The following is a 23,343-nucleotide window of genomic DNA, read 5'->3' as shown; positions in this document are numbered from 1 at the left end:
GATGCACAGTAAATAGTGCATGTGGTGGAAAGCATACTGCACTATTTACTATGCACCTACTAAAGCCTAATTTGCATACAGTGTCCTCTCATTTATATGCAGGTAAATATTAATTTTAGTGTGTACCAATAGCATCCTCTATAACAATAATATGTTTTATTTATATCTTACCTTCTCACAGACAGAGTTCAAAGCATGTTACAGCATAATAACAAAAATAGACACTGGGTTAGCAAGTATGCCAAATGGCTTTAGTAGGCACATTAATCTTTAGAGCACAGGCACCTAAACAGGTTTTGCGTACATGTGTTAGTAACTTTTAGTGAATCGACCCATTATTTTTAGTCTCTGTGTCAGTGATTAAAGACTCTCTACAGAAAATATAGGAATAACACTGACCCGAGCACCTTGGGAACTAATGAAAAAACTTGTTTTATTTTTCATGAGAGTCCCACTTTACAGGAAGATAAAATTGTTGAGGCTTGAGTGCCAACATGTTTAAGTAACTCACTTAAGTGACTGTCTACCCTAGTGCATTAGACTCACTACATTTTCTTTTCAAACTTTTACCCCTTCTACAAAAATTAAAGATTTAAATAAGACATTTTATAAAATCAAAGCTTTTTTTTTATTCCATGCTGTTCAACAAAGTGCACATCCACTCATTTCACTGAGTGAAAGAGGTTCAAAAGGAATTAAGAAGAGAGTGGAAGTATGCCCCTCACAAAATAGTCATATGTCAAATATGACAAATAGTCAAAGCCAAATATTATATATGTCTATATAATATTTGGCTTTAATCAACTTTAATGTTTAGCAGATCATAGAACCTACCACACGAATACAAATAAACTACATTTTTAACCCCCTTTATCTGATTTCCAGGATGTGGTATCTTAATCAATCTGACACTTTTCTTCTTATTTTCCCCCTCAGTGAAACACCATGGTCACAAAAAGGGAAATAAAAAACACATGGCCCAACTGCATCGGTCAGATAACTCTTCCGGTTTGGAATATAGGCCACCATTAATGTTAGCACCATGCTGCAAGACCGCTCTAACATACTTTCCATCTCTTTAATCAAGCACTCGCCATCCTGTCCACCCCAAATATTGAAACACACTATGTGTGCCCCAAATATAGAAGAAAGGCTAAAATACCGTTTAAACCCAGGCTTCCTGTATAGAAGTAGGTAATGTTATCCTTACACTGATAGCAAGAAAGTCAATATGAATACTTTCAGTACCTTTTAAAAGAGCATCGTTATTTGAAATTAATCCAGATATTTTACTAGTTCAAAGGTTCGCAATAATGTCTATAGATCACTTTAGACTCAATTCACCAACATTTAGGACTTTGAAAATTTCTGTCCAAAAATAAATTTGCAGAAAATCTAAATAAAAACAATTACATCCAATGTTTTAAAATGCAGCTTGGAGGCTTCAGAACTTGAAATTGTCACATAAACTCTCCTTATGCTGGGAGTTAGCACAGAACCCCCACTTCAAGAGACATTTTTACAATATTGGTCTCCAATATGTGTGATCATCACTATTCCTTTTCTGCTATGTGTCTAACTGGAACGAGGTCATGCACACCTGGAACAGGGCTGACATAGCTACACTGAGCATACCTAGTACCTGAGCATACCTACACTGAGCATACCTAGTACCTTTTATGTACTATGAATCCAACAAGAAAGAGGGAGCAGATAATCACCAACAAAAAAGATACAACAAAGCAAGAAGTGGTAACACTTAACTTAAGAAATGAGCACAAAAACAAAAAATTAGCACCAAGGCAATAAAAGATCTTATAGCCTATGCCTGATGTGATTTCTCATACTGAAATTCTTAATCATCAGTCCATCGAGAAACTTCTTCTGTGTTTTTCATAGCTGCAATTAAAAATGAGAGAAAGATTCTCCCACAATGATTCACAGTTTATTCAATGTCAAGTGTTAAATTTCCAAGGGATGACTCACAGTTCGTAGGCAGAGTGATATTCCAAATGTAGCAGGAAGATGGCTGAGAAGATGTTGATCTGTTTGTTCATTCACGTGCCATTCCACTCTATCCTCCGTTTCATCAAGAGAGACTTGCACAGCATGGTGTGAGAACTCAGGGGAAGTTCATCAAAAGTCACAAAAGATTGTTCGTGAGCATCCTGATTCCAAAATCAGCATCCACAGTCTGACGCGGATCATGTTTCTATAAGAAATCTGCTTCAGGAAGAAAAAAGTGCTAAAACAGCTCAAATGCCATAGCTGGTGGTAATAAATCATTCCTCATGTAAAATGTTTCATTTGTGCCATAAAGGTGACCCTGCTATACAGAAGGCAAACTATGCCACAGGAAATTTAAGGGGCTAGAACAGCTCTGCCCCAGTCAGCTATTCCCCTACACAAACACAACTATATCATGTGCACAGCTATTAAAGCATTGCAGCAAAGCGCATTAGGTAATATCTAACAGATATTTTAACACCTCCAATAGTCATCTATCTTGATTGATCTGAAAGACAATTTTTATTCATGAAAATGGCTGCTGGCAACTTTTCTGAGGGCTGCAATGCTGCTCCACAATGAAATTTCAGATCATGAAGGTAGAAGAGTCCAGTAATTGATTAATACTACTACTGGCTGGTATGTTCCAAGGCAACTGCAATGGTTGCTGCTATGGTATCCAATAGCCCAAATTTATATGTGGCAAACTTGAGAAACTTTTGTTTTAGCAGTCACACTATTTTGATGATATTTTCTGATATTTTCCTTACAATATGGAAAGGACTGTTAGATATTTTGAATGCTTTTGTAAAGTGGTTAAATACATATTGCATATTGCTTGCTCTGTATGTGGACATCACTCATGTACTCAATATATCCTGCTACTCTATCTACTCTATAATACGCCTTGTGCTTTAGCCTTAGGGAAATGTGCAATATTAAATGGATATAAATACATACATATATATATATATATATTTTGGGGTTTTTCATCTAGATTTATAGGAATCATAATGGCTTTCAAGACTTCAGACTACTGTAAACCAACTCATCGCAATGCTTTGCTGCACTAAGGAATTGTCATCCTGTTGGTTTAAAAATGAGCTTCCTGGGCCAAATTGGTGCCTTAGTGGCAGTGCTGTGTGCTGCCATGTGGTGGGTCCTGAGTTCACTTCCCAGCTCTGTTATTGCTCCCTGTGGTTGGCTGAGGCTAGGGGATACTATGGAGGCAGCATTCACAGCCCGGACGTGGGAGGGAGAGAGCTGTAATCACTGTGCGATAAAAACATCTAGTGGTCAAATTCAGGGCCTTGAATTGCAAGGAGTCCTGTTGCCTAGCTCCTGGCTGAGGTTTGTCACTGCTATGACCAGATGTCATGAAGGTGAAATATAAATTAGGGGAGAAAATCCCTGGCTAGTTATGAATGAAGGTTCATGGTGCTGGATTCCAGCCTATTTCCAAGTAGGCTAGAAACCTAAAGAAGAAAGAAGAAAACTGATGGGTCAAAAAGAAAAAAGGTGTTTATCCTTGAATTAGGGTTTTAGGACTGTGCTATCTGGGATCTGGCCTAATGGATTATAATGAGAAAGCAATGAGAACACTATTCTCCAGCTAACACAGTATGTTTCATAAGGATGAGCACCCTAATGACCAATTCACATATATTGAAGGTATTCTCATTTTTGTAGTGATATCTGTAATGCATAGCTAGATTCATCCAAAAGTGTTACTAATGCATTGATAACAAAAAGGGGCCTGTTTATGAGAGAGAGAGAGAGAGAGAGAGAGAGAGAGAGAGAGAGAGACTTATCTATAAGGTCCTCATAATAGACATCAAATCTTCACCAAGGTGTACTGTACAGTTCGTACATCTCACTCTACATGCGAAACTGGCCCCTAAACCCTAAACCACCACCACCACCTCACCTCGACCTATTAGATGGTCCTTCTATCAAGATATAAATAGGTGCACACAGTGAGGGCCTTCTTAGAGTCCCTCTCTCTCACTCTCTCAGCCCAGAAATGGCCAAAATGTAATTCTAAAAATTCATCATGAATTGCATTATGGCTGTTTTAGGCCTAACACCAGGAAAACCAGTGTAGTTATAACCATGCAATACTGCCCCTCATTTTCATAACTCTTCCCTGATCCCACCCCCTCCAAAAAATGTGAATTCGTGTTAACACCTTAATGCTTTTTGATAAATGACCCAGATAGTTTGGAATCATTAGTATGTTCTTACCTGTTCTGTATGGCTCTCCACATTTTGCCTTTTTAAGGAATAAAAATAAAAGAGATCAAATTGTTTCTTCTGCATTACCTTTGAGAAAACATCACATGAACTCAGTTCACAAATATTACGATGTCATTTCAAGTGTGGCCACTGTTCAATATGCTCTAACACCTTACAGCTTCTGCAGTTCATTCACCCATTTTCCAAACAATATTTTTGCTTTCTACATGGAACAAATTGCAATTAAGATTTCTGTTATTTTAATGTCCCTGCAAGTTGCTCTGTGTAAGCAGAATGAAGATAAATCTCTATGCTCGTAGAGTTGAACACTGGAGTTATCTCAGCAAATGCTTCACATGGGAGCTCCAGTGGTGAAACATTGCAATTTGATGATCTTCATTGTTTTACTACTGACCAGGTGAAGTTGGACCAGAAGGGTGATCATCAAGAGTAGGATCTTATCCTGAGTAGAAAAAAACTGGATCTATGTTCTTAACTCTGTGTCTCCATCTGGTCTGAATATGGAGATTGGAATGTCTGGTTATGAATTGATGTAGTGTATTTTTTTTTTTTTTTACTAACCATCTTTGAAGTTTAAATTACTCATCTGTAGTAATAACCAACAATGAATCGGTTCATTTCAATGATTTGATATTGATTTGCTGTGCTTATCATGAGACTATGTTTCAGTTCTCATTAATATTGACAGTACGAATGTGCCCAAACATGTTTTGGTTTGGTTCATTCTTTCATGCCATGTTTTTTATGTGTTTTTTTGGGAGGGTTGTTTCATTTATTTTGCCAGTTTATATGTGTACATGTCATATTGCACACATACATTTAAATTGTATGCACAAATATTGTACTTATGCACATAGAAATTCATTTTATGTGCAAAAAATGTATCTGTATAAACTACCAAAATAAATGACAACAAATGCGTATCACTAATAGATAGCATAAGGGTCTATTTATCTAAACTGTGCAATAAAGTTGGTGACCATTGGTGAAGTATTCTAACTTTAACAACAAACACACATGCATGTTTTGCCATCAATGCAATTGTGCTTGAAGCTTTGTTGCTCTTTTAATTTGGAAGATTTTGACAATTCAGTCATTTACTCCCAATAAATATATTGGCCAAATCAAGTACTGATCAGTATTTTGATTTTTCTACATTAAATGATTTGAAATTTGTGATGTTGGGTTTATTTTGGGATAGCTTTGTAGCCCTCAGCAAAGCTGCTGGCAGCTATTTTCATTCATAGAAATTGTTGGTGGGGCAGGACTTTCAAATCTTTGGATTTGTTTGGGTAATCTAAAAGTTCCTCAGACAACCTCTTTGAATTTCAACCTCATATTTTATTTTATTTTGACTGCTATAAATACTTGGCTGCAAGGATCGATGTATTGTCTTCTTTTAAAAGAATGTAGACAGATGGATTTAAAGGATGTTTTTCTTTCTCACTTCATTGTAAAATGGGGGATCTGATCCTTTAGGTTTTGCTTTCTGAAGTGTCACATTATGCCCACAAAGCTTTGGTGCATTGAGAGTCCATCAAGTGTTTGTATGTGTAAAAGAACATGTGAAACCAAATTTCGCACATATTTTTTTACCAGAACTAGCAAGAGGCATTCTGGGGGGGGAGTCAGGTTATGGGTGTTGTCAGAGACCTCAGGATTAGGACCGTGAAGTACAGCATCAGCTAAAGAAAAGAGCCACATTAAGAGTTTGAAAAAGTAGTAGAAAAGAGAATAAGTGTACATTTCTTCTGTGAAAATGCATGTAATGTGCACAATTAATAATGGTTAATTAGGGAAAAAAACTGGCAAATAAAAGACAAAGCACCAGCCCATTCTGCAGGAACCATTCTAAGGGTGAGCAGAACTGTGTGCAGTTCTGGTCGTCGCATCTCAGAAAAGAAATAGATGCATTGGAAAAGGTACAGAGAAGGGCGATGAAGGGGATGGAACAGCTCCCCTATGAGGAAAAACTAAAGAGGTTGGGGCTGTTCAGCTTGGAGAAGAGACGGCTGAGGGGGGATATGATAGAGGACTATAAAATCAGAGGTGAGCAAACTGGGGGGGGGGGGGCGGGCTCCCTAGTGGGGGCTTGAACAATCCTGAAGGGGGGGGGGCACACTGTTTGAACAATCAGGGAAGAAAAAATGGCTATGCCTTTGAGTCTTAGTGCCATGGAGGCTTTGCAAGCTAAGGAGCTGCAGAACAAATAGAGCGACATCGTTATAAGCATGCTACTGTTTAGTCAGACTTCACTCAAAACTAACTATGGCCTCTCAAATTAAACAGGTTGTATAAAGACCTTTTACAAATGAAAGATGGTCATGCTTTTAAAACCATTATTGACCATTGAGTTATTTCGCTCAGCAGTACAAGCTTTTCTTTTTGGACTATTGGATTATTGCAATAACTTATATACTGGTGTTGCAAAAAAGCATCTACGTGCATTAAAATTATTACAAAATGCAGCGGTGCATTTTTTTTTTTTAATTTTAATTTTTATTATTTTCAATCTTAATAGTAAGATAAAAAACATCTTACAATAGTAAATAGAATGATGAAAAACAAGGAAAATACATAAAGATATACAGATACAACATAAATACATTAACCATCATTCTTCATAGGAAATATAGTGGAGAGGCCCGTAATTACAGGGAGAAACTAAGGAAATTCAAATTTTCATTTTATTTGGCTTAACGGTGACAGTAGACTTTTTACTAAATGATCATTACTGGGATTGATATTGATGTAATCCAGGAGAGGACACTACATTTCCACTCCTGGCATTTAAGAAGGACTTTAACTGCTCAGGGAAAAAGAAGATAAAACACTCATTTGAACTTTTAATTATGCACTTACAGGGGTATCTAAGTGTGAATAAATACCCCAAGGTAATTACTTGCGCTCTTAACGAAAGGAAATCACGCCTTCGAACTTGAGTCGTCCTAGCAAAATCAGGAAAAATACGTATTGTTTGACCATAAAACAAGGAGGATATATTTTTAAAATATCGCCTCATTGTATCATTCAAGTCACTCTCCATTATGTAGGAAACCAGCAAAGTAGACCTCCATATAACCACTTCCGAAGAGTCCTCTAAGAATTGTGTGAGGTTTTCAATGCCTTCTGCTTGCGTTCCCTGAGGAGCTTCTCTATTATTTATCGCTGGGTGCATATTTTAACTGGCATTAGTCGAACTGAGCATATATATCTAGTCTTAGTCCTACACACAGGCAGCTTCTCCCACCCTCCTGACCCCCCCAAAAACCTTTTACATGTACCTGGTGGTCTAGCGGGGGGTCCGGGAGCCATCCCTTCAATCATACCCTCGGTGCTGGACTGGTTTCAAAATGGCAGTCGATCGCCTTTGCCCTCACTTTGTCACAGGGAGCGACGGTCACTCCCTGTGACATAGTGAGGGCAAAGGCGATCAGCGCCATTTTGAAACCAGTCCAGCACCGGCACCGAGGGTATGATTGAAGGGATGGCTCCCGGACCCCCCGCTAGACCACCAGGTACATGTATAAGATTTTTGGGGGGGTCAGGAGGGTGGGAGAAACAAAGGGGTAATTTGTAAAGGGTCGGGGTGGGTTTTTTTTTTATCGGGCCATCGGCGCCATTTTTATCAGTGGTAGCCAAAATAGTGCCGATGGCCCGAGAGCGGGAGATCGTGCCGGGACCCCCCCCCCCCCCCCCAGGTAATTTAACATTTGGGGGGGGGTTCGGGAGGGTGGGGGAGAGTAAAGGATTGTTTTTAAAGGGTCGGGGTGGGTTTAGGGGTTGTTTTGGTGTGCCGGTTTTCCCGCCCTCCCCCCAAATAATTCCCGTACTCGATTTAATGATTTTTCACGATAAATCGAGGGAATTCCTATTGTATCGAGTCCCTTACCGATTAATGACGATTTTAAAATTATCGGACGATAATTTAAATCATTAAAAAACGATTCACATCCCTAATATTCTCTTTCTCTCTTCCCACGAAAAAATGGTTTTCCCCTTCTGTGAGCATACGTGCGTAAAAGCCACGGGACATTTACTTGAGCCAAGGGACATTTATTTGAGCCACCTCTTAAGATTATGTGCACCAAGAGTATTTTAAATTATGTGCACAATATAAAATTGCAGCATATCTTTGCTCACTTGCCGATACACGTGTTTATGGGTGTTCTTTTTAAAATTAGCCAGTAAATATCTTTCAGTGGGCCTAGAAGAGGAGCTGCTTTTGCTGTGGTGGGCCCATCTAGGGAGCTGCTTACTCTGTGGCAGAGCTGAACATGGAAGCAGCCACTGTGGTGTTCCACAAACCAAGAAGGCCTGCCACTCTCATACCTTAGCTCAGGAGGAGTTCCTGCTGCCACTGGGTCTCTACCCAGGGAAAGAGATCACAGCTCTTACCTGCCTGGGGGAAAAGAAGTGATGACGTAAGGGAGGAGAATGGGCAAAAAGGAGGTGGAAAGGAGAGAAGGAGGAACTGGGGAAGGGAGAATAAAAGAAAAAAGTGTAAAAGGAAAAGATAAGCAAATAAAACATGAGAAAATAAAAAAGCTAAGTAAACTAAGAAAAATAAAGAGTGAAATAGGAAAAAAATTTGTGAAAACTGTAAAAGGGCAAAATAAAAAGTTGGACAGGGTGGGATGAAGTTTCTCAACTACTAAAATTTTGGCTGGCTCCTAAGTTTTTGAAAAATTTTCCAGCCCTTACCATTGTGATGTGTGGCCTGTGTGTCTGAATGTGGTGTGGTCTATATCTGTGTGAGATATGTGATATGGTGTGTCTATGCCGCTGTCTGTATGTGATGTGTCTGTCTTCTGTTGTATTTTTCTGTCTAGATGTGGTAAGTATGTCTCTCTGTGCCTAAGTGTAAGGTTTCTGTCTCTCTGTGGTGGAGGGGGGTGTCTGCATGTAGCAGGTCTTTCTCTCTGTGTCTGTCTAGGTATGGGGTAACCATGTTTCAATCTACATATTTGTTTTGCTCTCTGTCGGTCTGGGTATGGGGTGTTTGTCTGGGTATGAGATATCCATGGCTGTCTGTGTCTGTCTAGGTATGGTATGTCGGCTGTTCTGTGCCCGTGTATGCATGCGTGAGCTTACTCCTTTCAGCAACTTGAAGAGAAATAAAATGGAGCCAGTGGCTGGCAGTGTGGTTATCTGGTGACTATCCTTTGCATGTGCACGCACATGTGTGTGTGTGTGTGTATGTGTTTGTGTGTGTGTGTATATACATAGATACAGTAATAACCCATCTTGGGGTGGGGGGGGGGGGCAACCAAATGAATGAATGGAAGAGGAAGATGCAACTCAAAAGGTTTGAGCACCATTTTAATATAATCATAAGTGGAATAGAATGGGTAAATGTAAATTGGTTATCTATTTTTTTAAAAAATACAAAGACTAGGGAGCACACCATGAAGTTTGTAAGTAGCACATTCAAAACAAATCAGAGAAAATTTGTTTTCACTCAATGTACAAGTAAGCTCTGGAATCTATTACCAGAGGATGTGATTAAGGCAGTTAGTATAACTGGGTTTAAAAAGGTTTGGACAAGTATCTGGAGGAGAAGTCAATAAACTGCTATTAACCAATAGACTTAAGAAATAGCCACAACTTTTCAATGTGAGATTACAGCATGGCATCTGTTTACTGTTTAGGATCTTGTCAGTTACATGTGACCTGGATTGGCCACTGTTGGAAACAGGATACTGGACTTGATGGACCCTTGGTCCAACCCAGTATAGCAAGATCTTATGTCTTATGTTCTTAAGGGGTTATTGAAGTTTGAAATATTCCCTGAAGGTGAAATTATTCAGTTTTCTTAATGTTTGCAACATAATTTACATTAGGGCCCTAACACCCATGATAACACCGTAACGCATGCAATAAACAGCACATCACAAAATGTGTATGCAAATTTTATTCAAGTGGGAGGAGTTAATGGAAATGAGGGCTGGTTAACATTGCGTACAATAACATAACACACACTATCATGGGATTTAATGATGGAAAAATCTACACATTTTTGCAGGCCTTTATGCCTGTGATAGCTGTGCTTTATGGCCGAAACAGGATTTATCACAAATCCCGTTTTGTTTTTTTTTGGGGGGGGGGGGGGGGGGGGGAGCAGAGGAAGGAGAAAAAGAGAAAGAGAGAGAGAAAGTGCTTCTGTGGAGGCCCACTAATTTTTGAACTTTTTATACCACTGTAAGAGGGGGCATTATGAACTCGGGGTAAGGTTTGTGGGGTGAGTTGGGTTTTAGGGGACAGTTTAACATGCACAGTCATATGTACGAATAGCACAGTTACCATCAGTGAAGAATTAATGTGATTTGGAGGGATGAAAGGTGAAAGAAGAGTAGATTTGTACCATGTTCTCTCTACCTAGCTTGATTGCTACTAGGTAGATAGTGTGTTTCCACCTGTGGGGCCTGATACCACTTTCAGTGAGATATTTGCTTCTTCTTTTGCTCCTAAGATTGCTACTTTATGCACTAGTTTTTCAAATAATGTTACCATACCTATTGACAGTGTCTGGACGAGTAAGATGAGATGAGAACATTTTAGTTTTGTTCCCGAGTCTGAAATAATGAAACCCTTATAGCTATGAATTCCACAACTTGTCCTCTGAATTTCTGTTCTACTGTATTATTCAAATTCATACACCAGGATATAGGGGCTTATGTAATCAATGTCGTAAATTTGTCACGTTCCTCTGATGAATTATCTATATCAGGGGTCAGGAACCTTTTTGGCTGAGAGAGCCATAAACGCCACATATTTTAAAATGTAATTCCATGAGAGCCATACAATATGTTTAAAACTAAATACAAGTAAATGTGTGCATTTTATGTAAGATCACACTTTTAAAGTACAATAAGTCTCTGAAAATATTACACCAGGCCTTAAGACACCAATACATCTCCTATTAGGAAAACGGACCAAGTCAGGCTGCTATAGAGTCCTACACAGAAACTACACGCCAGCAGAAAACCTCACCTGAATCACGTGCTGTCCCTCACCTAACATAGAATAAAGAGACCAAAACGCATAACAAGAAGCATGCAGACAAAAACTGAATTGGAAACTGCAACAAGCCAGAGTCTCTGTATGCAGTGTAACAAAGGAAAAAAGAAACATCACACATCCTTATAAAACAAATCAAGAAATATAAAATCATCAGCAGTAAAACTGTACTAACAAAAGAACATATTTCGAAACAGCTGATGAGTGGAATATCCAATAATTAAAAACTCATATAAAACATTTCCAGATACCAACAAAATATTTCAAAATAGCAGACACAAAGATCCAGTAATGAAAAATAATAAGGATACAAAAATTTTTTTGCTCTGCATACCTGGGAACGTTTGATATCCAGGTGTCCTGAGATTGTTCTGAATTAGCAGGAGGTGGGGTGGTTTGCTTGGAACTTCTCCTCTCTCAGTCACATACCAGCGCTCTCTCTCACACTGGCTCTCAATGACACACCTATACACACATGCTCTCAGTCACTCACATATACAAATGTTTTTTCTCTCTCACTTATATAGGCTCTTAATTACACATTTACACACATGCTATCTTTTCACGCTTACACACACACAGGCTTTCAATCACATAAATACATGCTGTCTTTTTCTCTCACACACAGACTCTCATTCACATGCTTACAAACATGTCCTCTCTTTCTCTCATTTACACACAGGCTCTCAATCACATACTCACATGCTCCCTCACCTAAATCAGCTCTCAATCACACAGACACACATGGTCTCTCTCTCTCATTTAAACACAGGCTCTCAATCACATACTCACATGCTCCATCACCTAAACCAGCTGTCAATCAGACACAGACACACATGATCTCTCTCTTACTTATACACACAGGCTCTTAATCATACATACACATGATCTCTCTCACACACAAAGGATCTCAATCATACACACATACTCTTTCAAACAAACAGGTTTTCAATTACAAACTTACACATACAGGTTCCCAATGGTAAACTTACATTCATGCTCTCTCTCTCACAGGCAGGATCTCAATCACAGACATACTCTCTTTCACATATACAGGCTCTCAATCATTCACATACATGCAATCTCTCACTCACACACACAGGATCTCAAACACACATGCTTGCTCGCTCATTCATTCACTCTCTCTCTCCCCCTTCCCCCCCCGGGAACTCGCGGCAGCAGCAGCCACCTCCCAACGCTAACCTCCTTCATTTTCAGCCCTCGCGGAGGCGAAGGCGGAGTCCCATCGGCCGCGGTTGAAGATTTTCATTTTCCTCCGAGCCGCGCTGCAGTCTTCTTCCCGTCGGACACTAGCGTGCCTGCGCGGGTCTTCCCGCGCAGGCACCCGATGCTCTCCACTTCCTCTTTCGGGCCGCGGGAAGAAGAGAGCATCCATCAGACCCATTTTGAAAAAAACTACTGCAGAACCCACAATACCTCCAAATTAGCTTCCCATCCTGTTTCTACCCTTCCTCGCCAAAATTACTGAATCTGCTGTTTTACATAAGCTATCTGAATTTTTTGATAATTATTCTGAATTAGACCAATACCAATTTGGCTTTTGGAAGTCCTGCTACACAAAATCTCTCCTTCTCTCTAGCTCTGACACAGTTCAGCAGGTTCTGGTTCAGGAAAAAATACATGGCTCATCTTACTAGGTTTATCCTCGACCTATGATACTATTAATCATGATATCTTCCTTCACAGTTTATCTGATTTGGGAGTATCTAGGGCTATTCTGGGGTAGTTTTGGTTCTACCTCACGCAGCACTCACAACATGAAAGAATAATTCTGAAACCTCATCTTGGTTTCCCATCCAGGCCGGTATACCCCAAGGATCATCCTTATCAACTGTCTTTTTCAACATTTATCTAACACTGCTTTTGCCATCTTTTAGCCAGCTTTTTATTGGCTGGGCGATAACGGAGTAAGAAATTGAATCGGGTAAAGAAGAAGGACCAATGAGCCTGGCGATGGTTTAAACACTGAGAATGATCCGTGCATAAGGTGATCTGGTATTGGGCTCCCTCGAGCCAGGGTCGCCATTCCTCGAAGGCCAGCTTGATGGCCAGCAATTCTTTATCCCCAATGGCGTAATTACGTTCTGCCGGAGAGAAGCGCTGGGAAAAAAATGAACAAGGGTGCAGTGTATGAGTAGTTGAGTATTGGCTCAGCATGGCTCCTACGCCAACGTCTGAGGCATCAACCTCAACGACAAACGGCCATGTAAGGTCCAGATGGTGGAGACATGGTTCCTTGAGAAAGGCGGACTTAAGATCCTGAAAGGTGGTCATGGCTTTGGGTGACCACTGAGAGGGTTGGCCCCCTTGCGAGTCATGGCCGTGAGTGGTGCGGTCAGTGTTGAATAATGGTGAATAAAGGAGCGATAGTAATTGGCGAAGCCAAGAAATCGCTGGAGAGCATTGAGGCCTGTAGATTGAGGCCAGTCACGGATGCTCTTCAATTTCTGAGGATCCATTCTAAACTTCTGGCTGGACACCACATACCAAGAAAAAGAATGGTCTCCTACTCAAAAGAACACTTCTCGAGCTTGGTGAAAAGTTGGTTGTCTCGCAGACACTGGAGGACACAGGAGACATCCTGGCAATGGCTTTGAAGGTCTTGCGAGAAGACTAGGATGTCGTTGAGGTACACAACTATGCACTGGTAAAGCATTTCTCTGAAAACCTCATTCATCAGGTTTGAAATACCGCGAGTATGTTACAAAGCCCGAAAGGCATCACAAGGTATTCAAATGGCCGTCATGTGTGTTAAAGGCAGTCTTCCACTCGTTGCTCTTGCAGATCCGGACCAGATTGTAGGTCCAATATGGAGAAGATTTTTGCTCCTTGTAGCCTGTCGAAAAGCTCAGAGATAAGAGGCAGTGGGTAGTGGTCCTTGAGAGTGATTTCATTTAGGCCTCAGTAATTGATGCAGGGATGGACGGAGCCATCTTTTTTCCCTACAAAGAAAAATCCTGCTCCAGCGGGAGACTTGGAGGGCTGAATGAAACCTTTGGCCAGGTTCTCATGGATGTACTCAGACATGGCTTGGGTCTCAGTCTGTGAAAGAGGGTAGATCCTACCCCGAGGAGGCTCTGTTAGGCAGCAAATTAATTGCACAGTCATAAGAGCAGTGAGGGGGGTACAGTGTCTGCAGCCTTCTTTGAGAACACATCGGCAAACGAAATGTATTGTGATGGAAGGCCGGGAAGAGAGGGTATAGTCATACATGGCAGCGAAGAGACGGACTCTAGGCAGTTTTTATAACAGGAGGGGCCCCAATGAGAGAGCTGTAGGGTGGCGCAGTCAAACTGCAGCGTGTATTGCTGTAGCCACGGCAGTCCCAAAACTACAGGATGAATGGCTTTGTCTAATATATGGAAAGAAATGGTTTCCAAGTGCAGGGTCCTGGTGCAAAACTGAACAGGGGCCATGGTGTGGGTAACCTTACCAAGAAGAGGTTCTCAGTGTATAGATGAGAGTAGTAATGGCACAGGAGAGCAGATGGTGGGGATCCGCAAGTGTTCCATGAGTTGTTTTAATATAAAGTTCCCACCAGCCCCGGAATCCACCAATGCCAAAGTGTGAAACTCCTGGTTGTCCATCTTAATGGAAATGGGGACAGTCAATGGAGGAGCTGGTGAAGTCAGGCCTAGGAGTAGACCTCCAGCAGAACCTAGTCCCGGGAGTTTCACGGACAAATTGGACACGAGGCTATGGAATGTCCAGGTTGGCCGCAGAACAGGCAGAGCCAGATTTCTGGCGACACCGTTGTTCCTTAGGAGAGAGTCTCCTCCTACCCATCTGCATAAGTTCTTCCTCTGCTAGGTTATGAGATGTGTTCATTCTGGGAGAAGAGGAACATCGAGTTCGGGACGAGCCTGAGGTATACTTCTGGGAGGCTCTGGAATCTTGAGACCATTCTTGTAGGCAGCGGTCGATAAGCCCAGTAAGGTCTATCAAGGAGTCCAACGACGTGGGCAATTCGTGAGCCGCCAACTCATCTTTAATCTGGGGGCTCAAACCTTCGAGGAAGATGGAACATAAACAGTCAGAATCCCAGTGAAGTTCTGAAGCAAGGGTTCTGAATTCAATAACATAGTTCGTTAATAGGCGAGAGCCTTGCTAGAGATGAAGAAGTAATGACCCGGAAACGGCACTTCGGCCAGGATCCTCAAAGGAGGACCAGAAAAGGGCCAGGAATCCTGGGAGATCTCGAAGGACTGGGTCAGCACGCTCTCAGAGGGGTGTCGCCCAGGCTAAGGTCTTACCATCCAAAAGGGAAAGGATGTAGGTAGTCTTGGTGATCACGTCTGGGAAGTAAGCTGGTTGCAGGCAGAAGGGCGTATTGCATTGATTCAAGAAACCCCAGCACATAAGAGGGTTCCCTAAAAAGTGTGGAGGTGCCTGCAAGGGCACGGTTGGTCAGGGAATCGGCATAGAGGTGGAGGTATTGAGCTTGATAGATGTTTGTGGTGGCAGTCACGGTAGCGTCTAGGCAAGTGCTCAGGTTGTCGATGGCAGATGCCAGAGACTCCAGGAATTTTTGTTGTTCACTGATCCTTTGTGTCAGGCCTGGAATGGCCTGGAAGGCCGAGACCTCTGCCAGGTCCATGGACTTGGCAATCTGTAATGGTTTGTGGGTTTGTGGGCCCTTGGCCCGAGGTGAGAGTTGTTACCACCTGTGGGGCTCCTCCCCACAGGTCCACACCATCGGGAGGCGAGGTTGGCACAGCGGGAGCTCTGGGTGCTAATCTGTGGAGAGGTCCTGAGGAGCAGGGTAAGAGACACAGCCAGGAGGGACCCCACAGTGAGCAGGCAGGCTGGAGATCAGTACCTGGGCAGAGAACTCCAAAGGGGTTGGCGCTAGGCAGACCCAAGGAGCGGGAAGCGTGAGACTGGACGTGCAGGAGGTACAATGTAGAGGCAACCCCGAAGGGCAGAGCTGCGTAGCGAGGGAGGTACTGGTGCGATGATGTAGGCTAACCCGCGGAGCGGGGAAGCCTGAGTCAGGTCTCCGGATGATGACGTAGAGAGGCCCGAGGAGCGGAAGGTACTGGCAGTGAGCGGTGGTTGAACAAGGGTACTGCCTAGGGGTGTGCATTCATTTCCAATGTATTGGTAATCCGCAACATAGAGGGCCATATTCGTTGTATTCGTGGGGAAGCGAAACATATCACGATTTCCCACGAATACAACGAATCTTCACCAAATTATTTGGCCGTCTAAAAGAGTGAATTTAAACAAACCCCCCACCCTCCTGACCCCACCCCCCAAGACTTATTAAAACTCCCTGGTGGTCTCTGGTGGTCCAGCGGGGGGTCCGGGAGCCATCTCCTGCACTCACGCTGTTGGCTGCCAGTATTCAAAATGGCGCTGATAGCCTTTGACCTTACTATGTCACAGGGGCTACTGGTGCCATTGGTCAGCCCCTGTCACATGGTAGGAGCAATGGATTGCCGGCGCCATCTTGTGCTCCTACCATTGGTCGGCCCCTGTGACATAGTGAGGGCAAAGGCTTTCGGCGCCATTTTGAATACTGGCAGCCAACAGCGTGAGTGCAGGAGATGGCTCCCCCGCTGGACCACCAGGGACTTTTGGAAAGACTTGGGGGACCCTCCTGACCCCCACAAGACTTGCCAAAAGTCCCAGGTGGTCCAGCGGGGGTCCGGGAGCGATCTCCTGCACCCAGGCCATTGGCTGCCAGTAATCAAAATGGCGCCAATAGCCTTTGCCCTCACTATGTCACAGGGGCCGACCAATGGCACCAGTAGCCCCTGTGACATAGTAAGGTCAAAGGCTATCGGCGCCATTTTGAATACAGGCAGCCAACAGCGTGAGTGCAGGAGATGGCTCCCGGACTCCCGCTGGACCACCAGGGAGTTTTGGTAAGTCTTGGGGAGGTCAGGAGGGCGGGGGGTTGTAGTAAATTCAATTTTAGCTGGGAAACGAATAAGAATAAATGCATGAACGTATCGGGGGCCCTCCTTGCCGAATGCAATGTATCTGCCCCCCGATGAATACGAATACCGAATGCAACGTATGGCATCCCTCTGCACATCCCTAGTACTGCTCTGTGGAGCAGGGAAGCACAACAGTCTCTGGTGTCGAACATAGGCACTGCCCCGAGGAGCGGTAAAGCACTGACAATCCCAACAGTAGAACGTAGGCGCTACCCCGAGGATCAGGGGAGCACGGACAGTCCCAAGTACAGAATGTAGGCACTACCCCGAGGAGCAGGGAAGCCCTGACAGTCTCAGGTATAGAACTTAGACACTGCCCCGAGTTGCGGGGAAGCACAGAGATAGAGCTCCCAAGTAGTGAAGGCGTTCCCAGAGGCAGCCCCAAGGAGTGGAGAGCTGGTAGAGTAGGACTTCTGGAAAGTGCTGTGCAAGCCCGAGGAGTGGGGTAAGCCAGGAGATAAGGTCTCCGTAGAGATCACACGCTAGCCCCCTGAGAAGCGGGTACCAGCCAGGGTTCAGAGTCCAAGTAGGGTCCGATAACATCACCACAGGTCCAACAGAGACAGGAGCTCATAGAGTAGCAATGGAACTTATTGCCAAGTCGGCTAGCTGGGGGCGAAGGTGGAGCTTAAGAACCCAGATCCAATGACATCATCAATCCGGGATGCCCCCGAGGTTCCCGCCATTTGAGCTTCAAAAGAGGGCCCGGTGGAGCGCGCAGGTGCCTAGGAAGGCATGGTGGTGGCAGCGTCCCGACCGCCACAAGGAGCCATGGGGCACGCAGTGGCAGAGACTGGCCCCTGTCACAAGCAGGCCCGGAGAGGGAAGCAGGGCGGTGCAGGACATAAGTTGACGCGGTCGCAGCTGTCTGCGACCGATGGTCATAACAGGGCTGATCAGCTTGGAGAAGAGATGGCTAAGGGAGGATATGATAGAGGTCTATAATGGGTAAATGTGAATTGGTTATTTACTCTTTTGGATAATAGAAGGATTAGGGACCACTCCATGAAATTAGCAAGTAGCACATTTAAAACTAATCAGAGAAAATTATTTTTTCACTCAACGCACAATTAAGCTCTGGAATTTGTTGCCAGAGGATGTGGTTAGTGTAGTTAGTGTAGCTGGGTTACAAAATATTTGGATAAGTTCTTGAAGGAGAAATCCATTAACTTCTATTAATCAAGTTGACTTAGGGATTAGACACTGCTATTACTGGCATCAGTAGCATGGGATCTACTTAGTGTTTGGTATTTGCCAGGTACTTGTAGCCTGGATTTGCTACTGTTGGAAACAGGATGCTGGGCTTGATGGACTCTTGGTATGACTCATATTGGCAATTTCTTATGTTCTAACTTCAGTACCAGGCCAACTGGCATACCTGTTGGAAACGTGGACCCTTGAGCCAGCTCGAGAGTTGGAGGATCCACTGAAGGAAGGCCTACAGTGGCACTCGTAGCCAGGAGGAGGAACTGGACCAGGAGACCTGACAGGAACTTCACCTAATCCAGCCCTCGTTCCCCGCAGGTTGAGTCCTTGGGTGATGGGGCCGGCAGGACTTAGGCGAAGGTCTCCTGGGAGAGGAAGTCCAGTGGGCTGTCCAAGTCGGGGTTGGCAGAAGTCTGAAGAGATGGTGATGGTCCAGGAGTTGTGGCGGGCAGTAGAGGTGCAAAACGAGGAACCAGGCCAGAGGTCGGGGCAGGCAGAAGACAAGCAGAAGCCGGAGAATACGCCAGAGGTCAGGACGGGCAGAAGACAGAAGAATCCAGATACCAGGCTGAAGTCAAAACCGAAGAGGCAACCGAAGGCAGGAGCGGGAGCAGGAGCGGAACCACAGGAACAGGAACGGAGCTGGAACAGGCAGGCAGGGCTGGTGCAAGGGAATTGGGTGCCCTAGGCACCTTCAGCCTTGCATCCCCCCCCCATCGTGCAACCCTAGCCCCGCCCCCGGTCGCAGCCCCAACTCCACGAGTAGGGACCACATGTCGCCACACCCCCACCCTCCCAACCTCCCTCCCCAACCCCAGAAAAGCCTCACAAAACACCTGGTCCAGTGGAGAGCCCGGGAGCGATCTGCCACTCCCTGGTCATCAGCTGCCACTAATCAAAATTGCGCCGGTGGTCTTCAGCCCCTACCATGTGACAGGGGCTACCGGAGCATTGGTTGGCCCCTGTCACATGGTAGGGGCTAAAGGCCACTGACACCATTTTGGTTAGTGGCAGCCGAGGACCCGGGAGCAAAGATCACTCCCGGGACCTCCGCTGGCCCAGCAGGGCGGTGTCGGGAGGGTGGCATGACAGGGGGGGGAGGCAGGGGAAGGCAGGGGGCTGGGCAGAATTTTGAAGGGGCACTTTTTGCCCTTTCAAAATTCTGCCACCTGAAGTGGCCGTGAGCGGCGGCGGCTCCCCCTAAATCTTGGCGCCTTAGGCACAGGCCTAGCTCGCCTAGTGGTTCCGCCAGCCCTGCAGGCAGGAACACGGGAACGGAGTCAGGAACAAACAGGAACACTGGAACGAAGTCAGGAACAAGCAGCTAGCTACTCAGAAGAGTCGACCTGTTACCAAGGCAAAGCAGAGGAGTCTGAGGTGGCCTTAAATAGGCCTCTACTGATGACTTGAAGTTTGGGACCCGGCCGAGGTTTCCCGCCACTGCCCCTTTAAATGCCAGGCCTGTGAGCGTGTACGCGCCTAAGGGGGCGGAGCCTCAGAAGATTTCGGCAGTGTCTCCCTCATGGGGAGAACGCCACGGCAAGGCCACAGAGCGGCCTGGCCCATGGTGAAGAAGGCAGCAGAGAGCGCCGGCATCTGCCGGTAAGGGAAGGGGGGCCCGGCTGCGGCTGCCCACAGCCAGGTTTCCCAACAATACCTGAGGCAAAATTCATACTCCAAAACAATAACGCAGCCCAAAGCTACAGGTTCCTAGAACTTTTGTAGAGAACCAATGGTCAGAGTTAAGGATAGATGAGCTATTTTCCCTTTGGACAAAATGAGGAAACTTTCCACTCCAAAACAGAAAAATGAAAATGAACTCACAATGCCATTTCTCCCTAGGCCATAGACATTTCCAAGGAACACAGAGTGAAATACAGTGTGATGCCACTCCTACAACAAACAGAAGGAAGAGAAAAGAGAACAATCCCCTCTCTCTCCAGTTCCAAAACTCCAACCCACACCACTAGCCCCTTCTGCCTCTAGAACTCTCTAGGTGTCACTACATTAAACTCAGAGCCAAACCACTGTGACACTTCCCACAGAGGAATGCTTAGCAACATGATTAGATCAGTTTACCTACTCTCACCATCACTCACGTGTATGGAGCGTCCCTGGACACAACACAATTAATAAAAAGGATGCCAGACTTATGGCCAGAGAGAAAGCAAAGTGAAAACCAAATTAAAAGTACCATGAATTGTTTTTACAAATTGAAATGCTCATAATGGCGTTTCGCTCCTGCCAACAAGGTCTGCAGCAATACTAAATTGCATGAAAATACTGAGAGAGGCAAGGATTAACAAACAGCAATAAGTGGGAAAGGAAGTGACAGACAGATGCATACACAGTAATGAGAATGCAAGCACATCTAACCACATCCCATTCTTGTCCATTGCAACCGGGAACTTGAAATGAATACCTCACATATCTCTCCAAGACGTCTGCAAGCAACAGTAATATAACAGCTCCTCCCTCTGGAACTGAGATACACGCTTCCTGCACGGAGTGGTGAAATCACAAATATATTTGTCTAACAGTTCTTTCACATTGCCAAAGCAGACTGAAAATTCCGTGAATAAGACTGATCCAAAAAAAAGTTTTTAAACCCAGTTCTGCCTGCGAAATACCTGCTAACTAGCAAACTTAGATATGGTTATAAAAAAGGGATCAAAATAGATATCACACCAAAAACTTAAATAAGGCACCTTGATAAAGCACTGGGTGATAGCATACTTTTCAATTGCCCATTTTGTTTCTCCAAATCTGTGCTACTGGTAAGGAATACAGAATCTTATTGACAAATGGCATTTTCCCATTCTGTGGCAATTTGCAGCTTTCACAAACAATAACTTTAAGAAGTTCCAGTCAGAACTAATGCAGCCTACTTTGCAGGACTTACGCATGCACATATCCATGTCCACAAATATGCAGGGATATGCAAAAACTCACCCCTGTCAAAATCCTCATGTTCTTCCTAACAGGTCCTGAACGTTTTGTGTGGATAGATGTTATAAATGATCTGGAAAGAAATACGACGAGTGAGGTAATCAAATTTGCAGATGATACAAAATTGTTCAGAGTAGTTAAATCACAAGAAGATTGTGATAAATTGCAGGAAGACCTTGTGAGACTGGAAAATTGGGCATCGAAATGGCAGATGAAATTTAATGTGGATAAGTGCAAGGTGTTGCATATAGGGAAAAATAACCCTTGCTGTAGTTACACGATGTTAGGTTCCATATTAGGAGCTACCACCCAAGAAAGAGATCTAGGTGTCATAGTGGATAATACTTTAAAATCGTCGGCTCAGTGTGCTGCGGCAGTCAAAAAAGCAAACAGAATGTTAGGAATTATTAGGAAGGGAATGGTTAATAGAACGGTAAATGTCATAATGCCTCTATATCGCTCCATGGTGAGACCGCACCTGGAATACTGTGTACAATTCTGGTCGCCGCATCTCAAAAAAGATATAGTTGTGATGGAGGAGGTACAGAGAAGGGCAACCAAAATGATAAAGGGGATGATAAGGGGGATGATAAGGGGATAAAGGGGATGATAAGCCTATGAGGAAAGGCTGACGAGGTTAGGGCTGTTCAGCTTGGAGAAGAGACGGCTGAGGGGGGACATGATAGAGGTGTTTAAAATCATGAGAGGTCTTGAACGAGTAGATGTGAATCGGTTATTTACACTTTCAAATAATAGAAGGACTAGAGGGCATTTCATGAAGTTAGCAAGTAGACACACACAAAGCCATAGTGATTTTTAAAAAATACCCATATCATGATCTACATCAGGGGACCCTCCAAATCACAGTCCACGGGCCAGATCCAGCCTATGGAACATGGTTTTCTGGCTCACCATGCTCTTTTTTTTCAGTAACTGGATCTGGCCCTCAGAAGTTGTTTTTCTCCACCCCTACTTTCAGATGCAGTGGCAGCATCAGCAGAAAAGCTTGTGGCATTCAACAAGCCACACAAGTGGTAGAAGAGATTCTGGCTTGCAGCCTTTGGAAGATCCACTGGAGGGATAGCCAGGCCCAAATAGCAATGGAAAAACCTCAGGGAGTGAGGCATTTGAAAGATCTCCTAGAGGGGAGGCCAGGCCCTGCTAGTGGAAAATCAAGAAGCAAGGAGGGGAGGGGGAGTGAGGAAAAGGAAGGAAGTGGTTGAATGGGAGGGAGGGAACACAGAATGAAGGGAGGGGAGGGACATGTGAGAGAGTAGGGGTAAAAGTAAGAGTGAAGGGAGGTAGGGGATATGGTTGTGTGAGAGACAGGGTGAGTAAGAGGGGAAGGGGTGTGAGAGAAAAGGAAAGGGAGGAAGTGGAGAGTATGTATATGAGAGGAAGTGAGGGATAAGGGAGAGGGAGGAAAAGGATAAAGTAAGAGTGAAGACAGGGAGGGAAGAGGGGAGGTGGAGAAAAGAGACAGGTGAATAGGAGGGGGATGTGTGAGGAAGGGAAGATGGATGGAGGGAGAGAGAGGTGAGTGAAAGAGGAAGGAGTGTGTGAGAGGGAGGGGATAGGGTAAGAGTGAGGGAAAGGAGGGAATGGGGGGTTAGAAAGAAAGGATGGGTGTGTGAGGGAGGGGAAGGGAGGGGAGGGGCAAGTAAAAGGACAGATTATGTGAGAGGTAGTGGGTAAAAGTAAGAGTGAAGTGAGAGAGGGATGAGTGGGAGAAGAGGAGAGTGTGAGAGAGAAGGGGAAAGGGCAAGGAAGGAGGACTGAGAGTAGAAGAGTGGAGATGGGAGGGGAATGACATGGAAGGGAGGTAATGGAGTGAGTTGTACATTCATAGGCACATAAACATACCTCAAGAGGCAGGATTTCTAGGGTTATGGCACAATTTCCAAAGTCCAAGAAATGTGGCAATATTGTTATTTGTTAT

General features: G+C 44.2%; 1 long non-coding RNA gene across 1 annotated transcript in view; it reads right to left on the bottom strand.

Annotated features, from left to right (window-relative positions):
• Positions 1–21,475, bottom strand: part of LOC115084495 — a 64,481-nt gene extending 43,006 nt beyond the window's left edge. The window contains exons 1-3 of the long non-coding RNA XR_003854579.1: positions 21,408–21,475; positions 4,252–4,279; positions 1,987–2,223 (exon numbers count right to left, since the gene is read on the bottom strand). This is a non-coding gene — a long non-coding RNA (uncharacterized LOC115084495). The remainder of the gene's footprint in view (positions 1–1,986; positions 2,224–4,251; positions 4,280–21,407) is intronic.
• Positions 21,476–23,343: the final 1,868 nt, after the last annotated feature.

Source organism: Rhinatrema bivittatum, chromosome 2 (genome assembly GCF_901001135.1).
Source record: "Rhinatrema bivittatum chromosome 2, aRhiBiv1.1, whole genome shotgun sequence".
Lineage (NCBI taxonomy): Eukaryota > Metazoa > Chordata > Amphibia > Gymnophiona > Rhinatrematidae > Rhinatrema > Rhinatrema bivittatum.
Note: the sequence above shows the minus strand (reverse complement) of the source record. Positions and strands in the feature narration are given on the sequence as shown.